This window comes from Oratosquilla oratoria, chromosome 13 (genome assembly GCF_046742065.1).
Source record: "Oratosquilla oratoria isolate Oo_2021 chromosome 13, ASM4674206v1, whole genome shotgun sequence".
NCBI lineage: Eukaryota > Metazoa > Arthropoda > Malacostraca > Stomatopoda > Squillidae > Oratosquilla > Oratosquilla oratoria.
Window position 1 is genome coordinate 69,301,594 of NC_134789.1, and position 16,343 is coordinate 69,317,936.

Consider the following 16,343-nt stretch of genomic DNA (forward strand, 5'->3'; position numbering starts at 1 on the left):
CACTGCAAGAAGACCTAAATAGGGTATGGAACTGGAGTCAGAAATGGGAAGTGGACTTTAATACTAAGAAGTGTAGCATAATGGAGTTTGGAAAAAGCAAAAATAGAAATAGAATATCAGGAAAATATACAATTGGAACCAAGGAAGTAAAGAAAGTAGGATCCGAAAAAGATTTGGGTGTAATTATCACGAACGACTTGTCCTATGATATACAGATTAACAAAATTGTCGGGGAGACTTACAACTTGCTAAGATCAATAAAAGTGGCATTTACATACTTGGACGAAGACATGATGAAAAAAATATTGGTTACATTGATAAGGCCTAGATTAGAGTATGCAGCGACATTGTGGTCCCCCAGTACCAAAAAGAATATAAAGAAAATAGAAAGAATCCAAAGAGCAGCTACAAAAATGGCACCTGCACTTGCAAACCTATCATACGAGGAGAGATTGGCTAAGCTGGAATTACCGACACTGGAGCAAAGAAGAGAGAGAGGTGACCTACTGACCATCTACAGAATCATGAAAGGCACAGAGATACTTGATAGAGAGAACTTACTTAACTGGGACAAAAGAAACACAAGAGGACATGGTAAGAAAATAAAAAAACATAGCTATAGAAGAGAACTGAAGAAAAACAGTTTTCCACATAGAGTTTTGGACACTTGGAACAAACTGGATAATGAAATAGTATGCGCAAAAACCATTCATGAGTTTAAAAACAAACTAGACACTGCGAGATACAATGGCGGGACAACACGAGCATAGCTCCCCTTCCCGCAAAATACAACTAGGTAAATACATATATATATACATATAATATATATATATATATGTATAACTTAGACAAAATGTTGTAGCACATTTGTAAATAATAATCACGAAGAACCCACAGTCGGAATAAAAGGAAACTTTAGAAGAAAGTGTAACTTCAATATTTTGGCTAATAGCTATAGCCCTCTTCAGGAAAGTACAGATTACAAGAATTTGCAGAGACATAAGTACAATTGAGATGTGAGTAGAGGGGGAACACGCAGAGCTAAAACAGGACAACCCATCACAAATCCCCTCACCTCAGACTCTGCCCTGCATGACGGGTTGTCCTGTTTTAGCTCTGCATGTTCCCCTTCTACTCACATCTCAATTGTACTTATGTCTCTACAAATTCTTGTAATCTGTACTTTCCTGAAGAGGGCTATAGCTATTAGCCGAAATATAGAAGTTACACTTTCTTCTAAAGTTTCCTTTTATTCCGACTGTGGGTTCTTCGTGATTAATATAATATGATATATATATATATATATAATAAACATAAATAAATAAAATAAAAATTAAACTGAAACATGGTTGGGCTGAGGACTCAAACCTAGATTGCATGTCATAAACAGAGACACAGTGACTTTACAAAATAAGCCATCCCTCTTGATGTCTCAGTCAGTCAGTCTGTGACTGTGGGCTGAGTTCAAGTTTTTATTCTGACACTGTGACTTTACCAGTTGGGCCATCCCTTTTGATGGCTCAGTTGGTAAAGTCAGTGCTCTTTGAATTCTTTCTAGTTTCTTTATTTTTATTTTATTTATTTATTTATCTATTTATTTTTTTACTGGTCCATAGTGACGCTGCATACTCTAATTTTGGTCTTATCAGTGTAACTAGGATTTTCTTCACCATCTTCTTGTCCATGTAGTCAAAGGTCACTTTCATTGATCTTATTAAGTTGTAGGTTTCTCCAACTATTTTGTTTACATGTTTGTCTGGTGTCATGGTGTCATGTCATTTGAAATGATCACTCCTAGGCCTCCTTCTGAGTTTACTTTTGTAACTTCTTTTGTTCCAGTTTTGTATTGACTGGATATCCTATTTTTGCTTTTTCCAAATTCCATTATACTACATTTTTTTAATGTTGAAATTCACTTCATTCTTTTTACTCCACTTTCAGACTTTGTCCAGATCTCCCAGAAAAGATTTGCAGTCTTCTTCGTTACTTACTCTCCTCAATAGTTTTGCATCATCTGCAAAGAAGTTTATATAGCATTTAATTCCTTCATCCATGTCGTTTATATAAATAGCAAACTTTATTGGAGCCAACACAGAGCCTTGGAGTACTCCACTTATCATGTTTACCCATTTTGAGTTCTTTTCTCTAAGTATCACTCTCATTTTTCTTTCTTCCAAGAAGTCTTCCATCCTTTCCAATAATTTTCCTTGTATTCCACCTATTACATATATTTTTCTTAGTTTTTTGTGTGGTACTTTGTCAAAAGCCTTTTGTAGGTCCAGGAAGGCACAATCTGCCCTGCCATCTCTTTCTTGTATTATGTCTAGCAATCTTTAGTAAAAGCATATTAAATTTGTCATGATCTTCCACTTCTAAATCCATATTGGTTGGGGTTTAATATTTTGTTCTTTTCCAAGTGTTTAGTCCATTTGTTTTTAATAACTCTTTCGCATATTTTTGCAATTGTGCTTGTAAGGGATACTGGTCTATAATTTGTTGGATTTTCTTTATTTCCTCCCTTATATATTGGTACAATATTAGCATTTTTCCAGTCTTGTAGTACTTTTCCATCTTTGAGAGAGAAGTCAATCATCTTGTGTATTTTGACTGTGAGTTCATCTATGCATTCTTTTGATATCCAGTTCGCTATTCCATCTGGCCCATGTGACTTTCTGATATCAAGTTTCTTTATTTGATCCCTTATTTCTTTCATTTTAGAGGATCCTTCCTGGTGACTATCATCCCACAATTGTGAGCATTCAATTGTAAAAACAGATTTAAAGTGTCTGGTCATTACTTCAGCCATTTCTACATCTTCTGTATATTCTTGATTTCCTTTATGCAGTTTATTATTTTGTGTTTATCTTTTAGTTTGTTGTTTACATATCTGTAAAATAGTTTAGGTTGATCTTTGCATTTTGCTATTATATCTTTTTCATAGTTTCTTTTTTCCTCTCTTCGTATGTCTACATATTCATTTCTCAGTTTAATGTATGTTTGCCATTTAGTCTCTTTTTTTTTGTCTCTTTTCCATCTTTTCCAAGCTTTGTCTCTTCTATCTTTAGCATCGCTACACTTTTTATTATACGAGCACTTTATGTACTCCCTTTTCTGTTTCTGCTTAGACATATATTTGTCTGTTCCCTCTTTATATATTTCTTTGAAAATGTTCCATTTCTCTTCCATCTTTGTTTCATCATTTTCAAATTTTTCCCAACAGGCATTTAAAAAAAAAAATTCTAAGTTTTACAAAATCAGTTTTCCTTCTCTATGTTTCGCATTCCTTCTTACCACATTTTGTTCCTTAAGTTCGATCTCTATTAGTATGTGGTCACTCTTCCCTATTGGTGTTTTATGATTTATTTCTTCCACTAATTCTGGTTCAGAGGTGAATATCAAATCTAGTCTTGATGGTTCTTCATTTTGTTTAAATCTAGTATTTTCTTTAACCCATTGTGTCAATGTGTAATCTATGGTCATATCCAGTAGGACATTTCCCCAGAGTTCGTCTCCACCTCCCATTGTCAATTCTTCCCAATTTATTTCCTTTGTGTTAAAGTCACCCATAATTACTATATTTTCTCCGTACAGTATTTCAGTGTCTTGGTTAATTCATTCTTTGTGTCTTGTAGTAATTTTGAGTGTTCACTGTCAGTCCAGTTTTTGGTGGCACATAAACAACTATAAACCTTCTACTTTTCATACTGCTGTTTTCAACTTTAACTGTGATTAATTCCACATTATCTTTTCCTTCTGTTGCCTTTATTACATTTAGGTCCTTTCTAGTCAATATCATGACTCCTCCCCCCTGTTTGTCTATCCTATTTTTCAACCAAATGTTGTATAATCCTTGTCCCACCATACTTGATTGTATAGGACCTTTCAGTCTTGTCTCTGCAATTCCCATTATGTCAGGTTTAATCCTGAAATTATACAGTCCATATTTGTTTATGCCACTTTTAATTTTTTCTTCTCTTCTCTTTTTTGGTTTAAGTTCCCATTTTTATGATGTACCATTTTCTCAGTCTCAGATGTACTCTCCAATTTTTTTTTTTTTTTCTGTCCGTTCTTTTCTCGTTTTTTTCCTTGACCTCACTTCTCAGTTCCCTATCTTTCTCTAATTCCTCAGCATTCATTTCCTTTTTTATCCATACATTTTTGTATTTTTCACTGTTTGCTAGTTTTGCCGCTTTTGATAGTACTGCTGTCATTTGTGTTCTTAGTTTGATTTTCATTGGTCTGTGTTTTTTTCTTTTTGAGTATGTACCCATCCTGTGTACATCATCAATTTCTGTGTCTAGATTTTGTCCTACATCTTGGATCGCTACTGTATATTCTATTCAGCTCAGGGATACCTATGATACGTAAGAGGGTATAGGAACCTCAAGGGAGACCTAAAAAAAAAAAAAAAAAAAAAAATTGGGGGAAGAATGTGATCCAAGATTAAACCCTGCTCGGGCAATTGAAGCCCCACTTGGAATAACCTTGGCTTCCATTCATCGGGCATGGGGAGAGTCACAAGAGAAAAAAAAGGAAATTACACAAGATGGTCATTGATGCTCAGGGGTACCAGCTGTCTTGGTTGAATGCCCTGTTGCTGGATGCTTTGATTGAAAGAAGATATCATTTGAGTTTTATTTCTCTTTCTTGAAAGGTTTTGATGGGCTTGGAGAAGTTAGAGAAATGTTCTGGTTTGGGGTTTTCTCGAGATAAAGTGTATATTCAAGTAATAATGGAAAAAGAATTGTCATTGCAATATCTTTCTCTTACAATTAAGGGTTTTAGAAAAATTAGAGATATGCTCTTAAATCTCAATGAAATCGTCTGATAAGTATATCTGATGATAGAAAAGGATAGATTGTGTTCAAAACTTTTGTTCTTAGTTGAATAAAATCACCTGGCAGCAACTAGGATAAGAGAGAGAGATGGGGTGGGAGACTGCCTCCTTCTATTAATAAAATCACCTAACAGCAGAAAAATCATTGTATATAATGAAGTACGGAGCCAATACAGAACTTTGTGGGACTCCACTTACCACTTTTTCCCAGGGCGAGTGCTTGTCAGCTGTCATGTGTATTTACCTAGTTTTACCTAGTTGTATTTTACGGGATGAGAGCTATCCTTGTAGTGACCCGTTTTCATATCTCTCTGCATCCAGTTTATTCTTAACCCCTTCCATACGGTGACGCCTACGTAGGCGTCATGAGGAGCAAGTGGGTACACAAGGATGCCAACGTTGGCGTCTTGATTATATTTATTGTAGTCGTACCTGCATGACCCCCATACTCTGTAAACTGGATTCATCATATTTTCTATGGTTATCAAAATTCACGGGTGAAAGAGAACGAGCGATAGAGCAGTGACTTTATTTTTTATAATGTGAGCATTATGACGCAACATCGCACATCTGGCAGCTAATGCTGCCAGACGTGCGAAGTGGCCCGTATTGAAGGGGTTAAAATCATGTATAGTTTTGGCAATCGCTGTTTGTCCATTTAGTTTGTTCCAGACATCAATCACTCTATGTGGGAAGCTATTCTTTTTCAGGTCTCTTCTGTAACTGTCCTTCTTTAGCTTCTTTTTGTGTCCTCATGTTTCTCTTCTGTCCCACTTTAATAAGTCATCTCTATCAAGAATTTCCATCCCTTTCGTAATTCTGTAAATGGTCAACAAATCACCTCTTTCTCTTCTCTGTTCCAGTGTTGATAGATGTAATTTCTCCAATCTTTGTTTGTATGTCAGATTTGACAGTGTAGGTGCCATTTTTGTCACTGCTCTTTGGATTCTTTCTAATTTTCTTATGTTCTTCTTTGTGCTAGGTGCCCATAGTGTTGCAGTATATTCTAGTTTAGGTCTTATTAGTGTAACCACAATTTTTTAACCATCTCACCATGTGAAAAGGTGTAAGGGGTTGACAGATTTTGAAAATTGGTAGCTCTACCACATCTTGCAAGACCATTGCAAGTAGGTACTTGTCGCTCCTTTTTCTGAATGAATAGGAAAGAAGATAGACATGCCTTCACACTTCTCAGCACTTTCTGTAAGAGTATGGGCCAGACTTAAGGTCAATAATCCTCCCAGAAATCTCGTTGACCTGCAGAAGTTCCTAAAGCACCCTACAATGCATTGAATCAAATATCTTGACATCTACATAGGCTGTAAGGAATCCCTGTTGAAACCCGTTGGCATTCCACAATACATGAGACACTAGGATGCAGTAAGTTGTTGACTTACTTGGCACAAAACCAGATAGTTTAGGCTTTTGGAATTTAGTGGATGGAAACAAATTTATGCCAGTAAAAGATAGGCAAATACCTTTCTTGGCATACTGAGCAATATATGCATTCCTACCATTGTCTCGGTTTGCAAGTAACAATGTACAAGGTAAATAGATAGATTTCACTAAGAATTTTTAGGTTGTACCTTGTAATGTTTTCCTACATACCAAGTATCTTGGGTACTATACTTTTCTCTTTTTATTTTCTTCTTTATTTTATCTTGTCTTTAATAGTCATGGGGGATGAGTGATAGGTACCTGTAAGTGATAATTCCACAAGGTGAATGTCAGAGAATCATCTCTGCCACCTGTCCCGAGTACCTATCATCACCCTCATTTCTGTCTGGAGATGTAACCCTGAGACACTAGCACTGTTTCTGGACTGGACCCAATATCTCTCTCCATCAACTTTATATTTGCTCCAACTTTTCATACAAGGAAAGCTGACAGCTAGCAGTTGCTTCTCTTCTTCTGTTACAAGACAGTAACATAGAAATAGTCTCACAACACAGACAATATTCCAATGTTTCTTCTTAGATCTATGGTAGGGCTGGAGGACAGTTGCCAGCTGCTATGGAGCAGTGGATTTCCAGTCATCGGAACCTGAAGTAGCAGCTAGTATTATACAGTCATTGATAGAAATGTCTCATTCTTGTAATACTTTTCCTTCACAATTTTTGGAGGTGAGGATGTTGATGGGTTTTGAAGATGGGAGGCAAAGACCACCTGCAGGGAACCATTATTGGTTCCAAGAATACACTTTTATATTTTTGTTGCTAATAACCAGTGCTGCTATCCTTGAGGACATTTTGGCATAGAGGTGGTGAGGGGTTGCAGTAAGGAGGGATAGTAGAAGTTAAAAGTGATAGACATTCTTCTGTGGGTAGAGATTTGTCTTTAACCACAAAGAAATGCTGTGTGACACTAGTCCATAGAGGTGTTATTAATGCAGGAGTAGAAAAGAACTGAAAATGATAGTACATTATTGCCAATATGTTTCTATCTGTGGGGACAACATTGCAATGAAGAGGTAGAGTAATAGAGGTACATTAGTAAAGGAGAGATATAGGGAGGGTATCTGTTTTGATTTTGACTAGAATGGCATGGCAGGGGGACAGAGGATGACCCTTCACCCTCAAGGTGCTGAGATAAGAGGAGCAACAAATGGGGTTTGGATGGGTGTGGGATGCATTTAGAGTGGGCACATGCTTTGATTTAGTCAACCCTCTTGGTTTGTAGGAGTGTCACAAAATCCCCCAAAAGAAGAGTTGAGGAACCTTTTTACTACTGAAGGTCATCTGTAATTTTAAAACATCATTTGTGGGCTGTACAAAATTATCAACTTAGAAATCAGAACTTTGGTCAAACATTCCACTTGTTCCAATTACAATTGTTGGAACTGCTTCTCCTTTATCAGGTATTTACCTAGTTGTATTATACAGGAAGGGAGCTATGCTCGTGGTGACCCATCTTTGTATCTCTCAGCATCAAGTTTTTTCTTAAAATCTTGAATAGTGTTTGCACACAGTTTCTTTGTCCAATTTGTTCCAAGTATGTATCACTTTGTGTGGGAAGCTATTTTTCTTCAGATCTCTTCTGTAGTTATCTTTCTTTTAGTTTCTTTTCGTGTCCTCTTGTTTTTCCATTGTCCCATTTCAATAAGTCATTCTTATCTAAGATTTCCATTCCCTTCATAATTCTATAAATAGGAGGCCTCCTCTTTCCTTTCTTTGTTCCAAAGTTGGTAATTCTAATTTGGACAGTCTATGTTCATATGTCATTTTGGAAAAAGTTGGTGCCAGCTTTGTTGTTGCTCTTTGTATTCTTTCTAACTTCTTTATATTCTTTTTGGTACTGGGTGTCCATAGTGTTGCTGCATACTTGAGTTTTGGTCTTATTAGTGTAGTTATTATTATTATTTTTTTTTTTTATCATTTCCTCGTCTAAATAGGCAAATGCCACTTTTATTGACCTCAATAAATTATAGGTTTCTCCCACTATTTAATTAACATGCTTATCCGGTGTCATGTCTTTGCTGATCATCACTCCAAGGTCTTTTTCCAAGTTTACTTTTTTGACCTCTTCACCAATTTTATAACCTTTCGATATTCTGTGTGCAATGTTAGCTGGTATTTATGGTGGTGTTACTCATAACTGCTTTTCTTAATTTGTATCAGTCAATCTGGAACACAGTTAACTCTTTGCAATGGTTGGTTTTGAAAAGAACTGCTCACAGCTGTGAGTTGTTCTGAACACTGATGCATATTTTGATGCTTATCTCCTTAAATTGGGGAATTCAGCAGCACTTACAGAACATATATAGAATGCAATCAATAGAATGTTTTATCTAGCTTTAGTGCATCATTGCCTTGCAGATGAATTATTTCTTTCAGTGGGTTCCACACTGAGTAGTGGAGCAAAGATGTTCAATTCCTATTGTTTACTTAGTAATGCAAAAACTGAGGATAATTAAAGATGAGGAAGATTGCAAGTTGTTACAGAAAGACATAAATTATATGACAAGAGCCAAGTGTAGATAAATAATTTTGGTGGCAAACACTGCAATTTTTTTTTAAATGGGCAGAGGTATAAAGATATTAATTTCAATAAGAAGTAAAACAATTACTAGCTTGAAAGAGAAGAACCTTGGAGTAGCTGGGCATGGATAATATGTCACCCAACAAATATATCAATAAGATTGGGAGTGAGACATACAGGATGTTGATGAACATAAACCTGGCTTTTCACCACATGGATGGAGAACTTAATGTGTCCCAGATTAGAACATGCAGCAGTGATGTGGCCCCCTCACAAAAAGGAGGATATACATAAGATAGAATATATAGAACAACAACCAAATTGTTTGCCAATTCAGCAGACAAATCATAAAAGGAAGGAGAAGCGTAGCATTTGCCATCATTAAAAGGATGAAGACATGTGATGTAAGTAGAGTATTCCTCTTCTAACTTTAACCACCCTTTTTGCCATCGTATTTAATTTCTTCAATATTTTCTTCATTGATTTTAGTTTCGTCATTATTTAGCTTTACACTGTCTTGCAATTTTATCTATCATTCATTTTGTTATAATCCTTCTCTGATTCTTCTTTATCCAGTTTCAATTGTTCTTATGCTACCTTTTTTAGTTCTTCATCATTGTCATTCTTGTCTTTCCCTGTTCAACATTTCCCATTTCTAATAGTAATTTTCCAAATTCATTGTCCCATAGTTCTCAGCACTTAACAACTGATTTGGATTCTTCTGCTGTCTTCATATTTGTAACAAGTTTTTCACCACCTTCAAATTCCAAGTCTATGTTTCATACAGCATTGTGGGCCTTACTGTTCTTTCACAACATGGCTCAAGTGCTTTCTTCTGGTACCACCAACACTACTTCATCATACAGCAGCCTCCTTCTTTTTTTTTTCTTCTTTTTTTTTTTGTAGCATATCTTCTGTTACTCCTATCTGGACCATTCTATCCAATCCCATTGTTATCAACTCAGCCTTCTATTCTTTGATCATGTTTTGCAGCCTTTCAAAATAATCCACCCATGGTCCATTTAGTTCCTTCTATTGAACTGCCTGCACTTAAACTACTCAAGTAGAACATCAACACTCAGAAACCAAGATCCCCATGGAAGACCACATTAAATAATAAGCACAGTTCTATGCAAGAGCCCTTGATCCTACCCTTCCCTCTCTTTACATAACACAAGCACAGCCATCTGAATACAGAAAAAAGCAGCATTACTATTCATATGTTTACAACAACCTTCCACCTACACCATACAAGAACACACACTCCAAGACTGTCTACCAAACTCCCTACTCAACCAAACTCCTCCTGACATTAGAACTATAGAGAAGATTGTCTCAGCCAAAGTAAGCAAGAACCACTCTATAGCACAACTATATTCAGGTCACCATCCAGTTTTAAAACAATACCACAGAAGTAAATTGGCCCAGATATAATCACCACACATAAGACTTAGGATATCATCCTACTCTGCCCCACTCTAGCCTAACTCAGACAACAAAACAATATCTCTTCCTTGAGTGATAAATAGACCAATCTGGGGGCTGTTGTCATTTACCTGGGAGACATGGATCTCCTGCAAGAGATACTGGGGCAACATATTGATTGATTGATTGATGTTGAACTGCCTTCAACTATCTTTTTGCTCACCTTCCTCTCCAGCATTTCCATCAACTTCCTTGCCAATTTAACTTCAAACTGAAACTTGTAATTCTTTTCTGCCCATACAGCATTAGGCAAAATTAAAATCTCAGCATCTGGCTAGTTTCTTCTAAGAGTGAACTGTAGGAGGTTGTAAAGACTTATTGACTGCTGTGGGACTGCAAGTTTCCTGCCAGTGAAACTTTAGGCAACAATTATTATATATGCTCACACATGTATGTATATACATTGGAAATGTTTTGTTTTGTCTGTAGTGCCAGCAGAATCAAATACTTGCCCATAATCAATATTTTTTTTTAATATGTCTTCCACCAGTTATAAAAGGAAAAGATGCAACTACTTCACCACCCACATTCACAGAAGAGGAGGCAATAGTACTCGGCAGGAATTAGGAGATGCAGTGGAGAGCTTCATCTCTTGCATGTCATATGTCAGTGTGTTCAACCCCCCCCCTTTTTTTTTTTACATAGTACTTTGTACTACTACAGGATGATCTAGACAAGATTATGAATGGAGCCAAGAATGAGAGATGAAATATATTGTAAAAAATACACATTACTGGAAATGGATGAAAGTAAAAAGATAATGTCACCATCAGTGGGAAATGAAACTAAAACTGAAGAGGAAAAGTATCTTGGGAGTCTTGATGGTGAATGATTTGTCAATGGAAAAACATATCAATGGATTAACAGAGAGGATTAGTGGTTAAAGAATGTAAGATTGGCATTTCACTATGAAGTTATGATGAGAAAAAATTCTGGAAACTTGTCTGCCCCAGATTGGAATTCATGGGAATGGTGTAGTCTCCATGCAGAAAGGAAAATGATTCCATTTAATGTCACAAATTTCCCCATTCAGAGGATGTAAGGACAGTGCCTTCTTAAAGAGGACTTTTTGAAGCAGGTACTTTAATCAGTATGCCCTTATTACAAACTCACTTGCTAGGCAGGATTAGAACTGCCTCCAGTCCCATCTTCCGCTACAAATAGTGACATTCTAATCTGCTCAGTCAGTGTGAATACAGAAAATAGAGATTATAATGGACAGCAATTAAAATGATCCCTAGCCTGGCTGAACCATATGAAGACAGATTAGATAAACTGAGATTGCCCACACTGGAAAAGAGAAGAAAAAGGGATAGTTATTTTTCGAATGTTTGAAAGGTCTGGAAAAAATATGTAGGATCAGTTAGCATAATGGGATGAAATAATTTTATATCGAGAGGACATAGCTAAAAGCTAAAGATAGAATGTTTGAGGGATGTTAAGAAATGCATCTTTCTATATATATGCACTAATGTGTTGAATGAAATAGAAGAAACAATCTGGGCTGACAGTATAGATTAATTTTAAAGAAAGTATGATAGATGAAGAAACGGAAATGAGACCTTATGAACATAAGTCCAGTACTATATATTACAGTTACAGTCAAGTTCCCTGGGTCTGTATGGTTTGATTTCTATTGCACACCATTGTGCCAGGCCCACAAATTAAGAAATAATGTGGGTAACTTTTTTATTGTGTATTATCCTGATAACCAACCCTTAAAGTTCAGCCTACTTTGTGAACATTGTCAGTTTAGTTATTAATTATTCTGAGGTCACATGGCAGCTGTACTGATGTTTTTTATGCTGTGTTGGATGAAGTCCTGGAGGAAGATGCTTCAGTGGACAGTGGGAGCGGCAAACAGGCTTATAGTGAAAAGGGTGATTATATTATGGACTAAGTCTAGAGCTAATTTTTTTCCCCATTGGTTTAGTTATTTTATGACTTGGTTATCTGTGCTGTGGCTACTATTCAGAACTAATTAAGCAACTCTATTACAGGTCAAGAAGAAGAAAAAAAATGTAGTACAAATTTAGATGATATGAGGATAGTGGAGTATCACAAAATTGGGTTTAATAACCTAGAAAAGGAATAGCAAATTGACAATACTCCAGATATGCTGAGGTAACTTATTGGACCCCACCCCTCCCTATGGTCACAAAATTTACTACCAGCCACTGTACTGTATATACCTAGTTGTATTATATGGGAAGAGAGCTATGCTTGTAGTGACCCATCTTTGTATCTTTCAGCATCAAGTTTGTTCTTAAATTCTTGTATAGTTTTTGCACACACTGTTGCCTCATCCAATTTGTTCCAGATATCCACCACTCTGTGTGGGAAACTATTCTTTTTCAGATCTCTTCTATAACTATCCTTTTTGAGTTTCTTTTCATGTCCTCTTGTTTTTCTCTTATCCCACTTCAATAAATCATCTCTGTCGAGGACTTCCATCCTTTTCATAATTCTGTAAATGGCCAGTAGACCTCCTCTTTCTCTTCTTTGATCCAGGGTTGGTAGTTCCAGTTTGGACAGTCTTTGTATGTCAATTTAGAGAGTGTTAATGCCACACTAGTTTGCTAAATAATTTTTGAGCTATTACATCCAGTTTTGTGACACTCCACTACTGTCATGCCATCCAAATTTAAATAGGTTTTTGATAATGGGGTTGAACTATACAAAATGTAATAACATTGCTAAAATAAAAAGTAAAGACTAAGGTGTGACAAGCAGTAGACAAAAATCTCTACTGTCTTTCCTAATTGCTACCAGATGCTCCTCTCTACTGTGGGGAGTAGGAAAAAGTTGCCATTAGTTGGTTTCACTTTGTTGAATTTTTTTTAAACATACTGGAGTACATAAAATAAACACAAGTATTAGATGCTGCTAGCATTGAGGGCAAAACAAGACACATCAACTATATATACATAGTTATGTATACTGTCAATGACTGTTATAGCTGAGGAACTCTTTCTTCATGTTAGTCATTAAGTAGAAGTTTGAGTGTAGGAAATGAAATCTACTTTTGTTGGCATGTAGCCATGAACAGCTTAGTAGTTATCTGTTTACAAAGTAGTATTATGTGCTACAGTCAGACATTCTCATATGCAGGGTAACATGGTTTTTGCATTGAGTGGTGTGTGAAAACTGTTGGTTTTGATCATTGCCATGATATTACTATACTGTCTTTTGATGGTGCTTAACATTTTAAAGCATCATAAGAATGTTCTTAATCCAGCAAAGTTTAGTGTAATTGGGCTTTAACCACTTTAGTACGAGTCAAATTCTCGTGTGCAGCATTGGCTGCCATATGTACACTGCATCACACTACTTGCATTATGAAATATAAAGTCACTGCTGTATTGCTCATTCTCTTTTACTATGATTAATAATAAACACAGAAAAAGTGATCAAACCAGTTCACAGAATCCGGGGGTAACTCATGTACAACTACAAAAAAATATATATAATCAAGATGCCGACGCTGGCATCCTTGTGTACCCACTCGCACCTCATGGCACCTACATAGGTGTCATCGTATCAAAGTGGTTAAGGGCACATTTTGATAAAAGCATGGCAAAAATAAAAGAGATTAGTTTATTGTCGATTTCCTGGCTTTCATGTGCCAGATTTGATGCACTTAAAACTACACACATTATTTGTAGAGTGCCACCTAAGTTTGAATGCATTTAATTTATAAAATTGGGTAATTCTGAACCAATGAATTTAGCATTTCATATATAACACAATAGTATCTATCATGTATGGAATGATTTACATTACTAGAAGTTGGGAAATGCCAGTGAACATGGTAATGTATACAACAAAGTATATATGGTTTGTGCATGATGAAACAATAGATCATTTGTGAGACAAATAGTTTCAAGGAATAAAAACAAACTCTGCTGCCTTTATAATATAATGCACAAATGTGCTCACATTTAATTTTAGTTTTGTACATTTGATAATTATTTTCTAATATATTTTGATTTCATACATGTTTATTATACTTACCTATACCTTTATACATATTTTCCATTTCTGCTGTACCCCTGTCTATACTGATGAGCTGGCAATGCATTGGGTACATAGTTAAGGAACATTTTGAAGATGCCACTGGATCATGAGATGTATTTTCCTACTCCTTTCTCCCTACACCTTTCCCTTGTGATAAATTATTGAGTGGTTCTTTGTGAATTAATAAAATCTTTGTGCACCAAAAATAGTTTGATTTTTCTTTTTCTTTCTTTTTATCATATTTGGGGAGTGATGGTTTCTTAAAAAAAAAAAAAAAAAGTAACATTGTCCATAACAAGGAGGGAGAAACATTCCTTCCAAAACTACTACTACTATTACCACCGCCGCTGTCAACCTCCCCCCCACACACCACCACTGCTGCTGCCGCCCCCACCGCCGCTGCCACTGCCCCCCGCCCCCCCACCACTATCACCCACCACCACCACAGTCCATTGGCCCTACCCTCACTAGTGACTGTGGTCGGCAACCCTTACATGCTTTATTTTAATTTCAATTAAGGGCAGTAGGCGGGATACAGGGATGACCTGTCACCCACGAGGAGCTAAGATGAGAGGGAGGAAAGGGTGGTGGAGGGGAGCCTTTTGACTTGGCTACCTCCCTTTTAAAAGAGAAAAATCCCTTGGTATATATATATATAGAATTTTAAATAACCCTAATATAACGGTTAATTCATCTGACTTTCTACTACAGTCTGCTGCTCAAAATCAAGGTTTTGTACCTGTGTTGTAGGGGATGGGGACCTGGAACCTTTGAAATGAAGGACAGCTGATCTTAAGAGTGAGAATGATGTTCTACATCTCATTCATGCCACAATACTGCTCTTGAACTACAGACATTAGAGCAAAGAAGAGAGAGAGGAGATTTGATAACTATTTAAAGAATCATGAAAGGCATAGAAACTATTGATAGAGAGGATCTAATAAAATGGGATAGTAGAAATACAAGAGGACACGGAAAGAAAATCAAGAAGACAGTTATAGAAGAGATCTGAAAAAGAACAGCTTTCCCCACAGAGTAATAGAACATTTGGAACAAGTTAGATGAGAAAGTGGTGTGTGCAAAAACAATACATGAATTTAAAAATAGTTTAGATAAAATGAGATATGAAGACGGGACACCACGAGCATAGATCCCCTTCCCGTAAAATACAACTAGGTAAATACATACTCCCTCACCCACTCCCTTCCATACACAATCATTTTTCACTCACTCCCTCTTTCCCAGTACCCATTTTACCCCATCCATCCATCTCATCCTTGGTTGCCTCCTGATGTTCACTCCTTCCACCTCTGCCTTCCACACCTCTTTCACTAATCTTTCTTCACTCATTCTTTCCATGTGTCCAAACCATCCCAATACTCTTTCATCAACCCTATCTCCCAACTCCCTTTCCACCCCAGCTCTCCTCCTCTCCTCGTTTCTCACTCTATTCAGCATCCCTACCATACTTCTTTGGCATTTCATCTCAAATACATTTAAGCTCTTCCTCTGTTATGTTCTATGTTTCAGCCCCATACAGTACTGTCGGCACAATCACTACTTCATACAATCTCCTCTTAACATTCATTCCCAAATGTCTATTTCTCATTACACTTTTTAATCCCCCAAGGCATTTACTCACTTCTCTCAATCTACATTCTACCTCCACCTCCACTCCTTCCTTTCCTGTCATAGTTGCACCCAAGTATTTTAAGCTATCCACTTCCTCCAATCTCTCTCCCTTAATAATCACTTCCAATTTGCTGCCACATTCTACCCTTGTACATTTCATCTGTTCCTCTCCTAATCCTCTCAATCAAACCTTCCCATAAGCCTTTCCAACAAATTGATCCCTCTAAAACTACTACATTCACATTTGTCCCCTTTTCCCTTGTAAAGTGGAAATATACAGGCACTCCTCCAGTTTTCCTACACTCTAGCCCCTTTTAAAAACAACCTCACCAGTCAGTCCACCATTACTGTACCTCCCTTTTCTAGACACTCCGTATGACACCCATCCAACCCA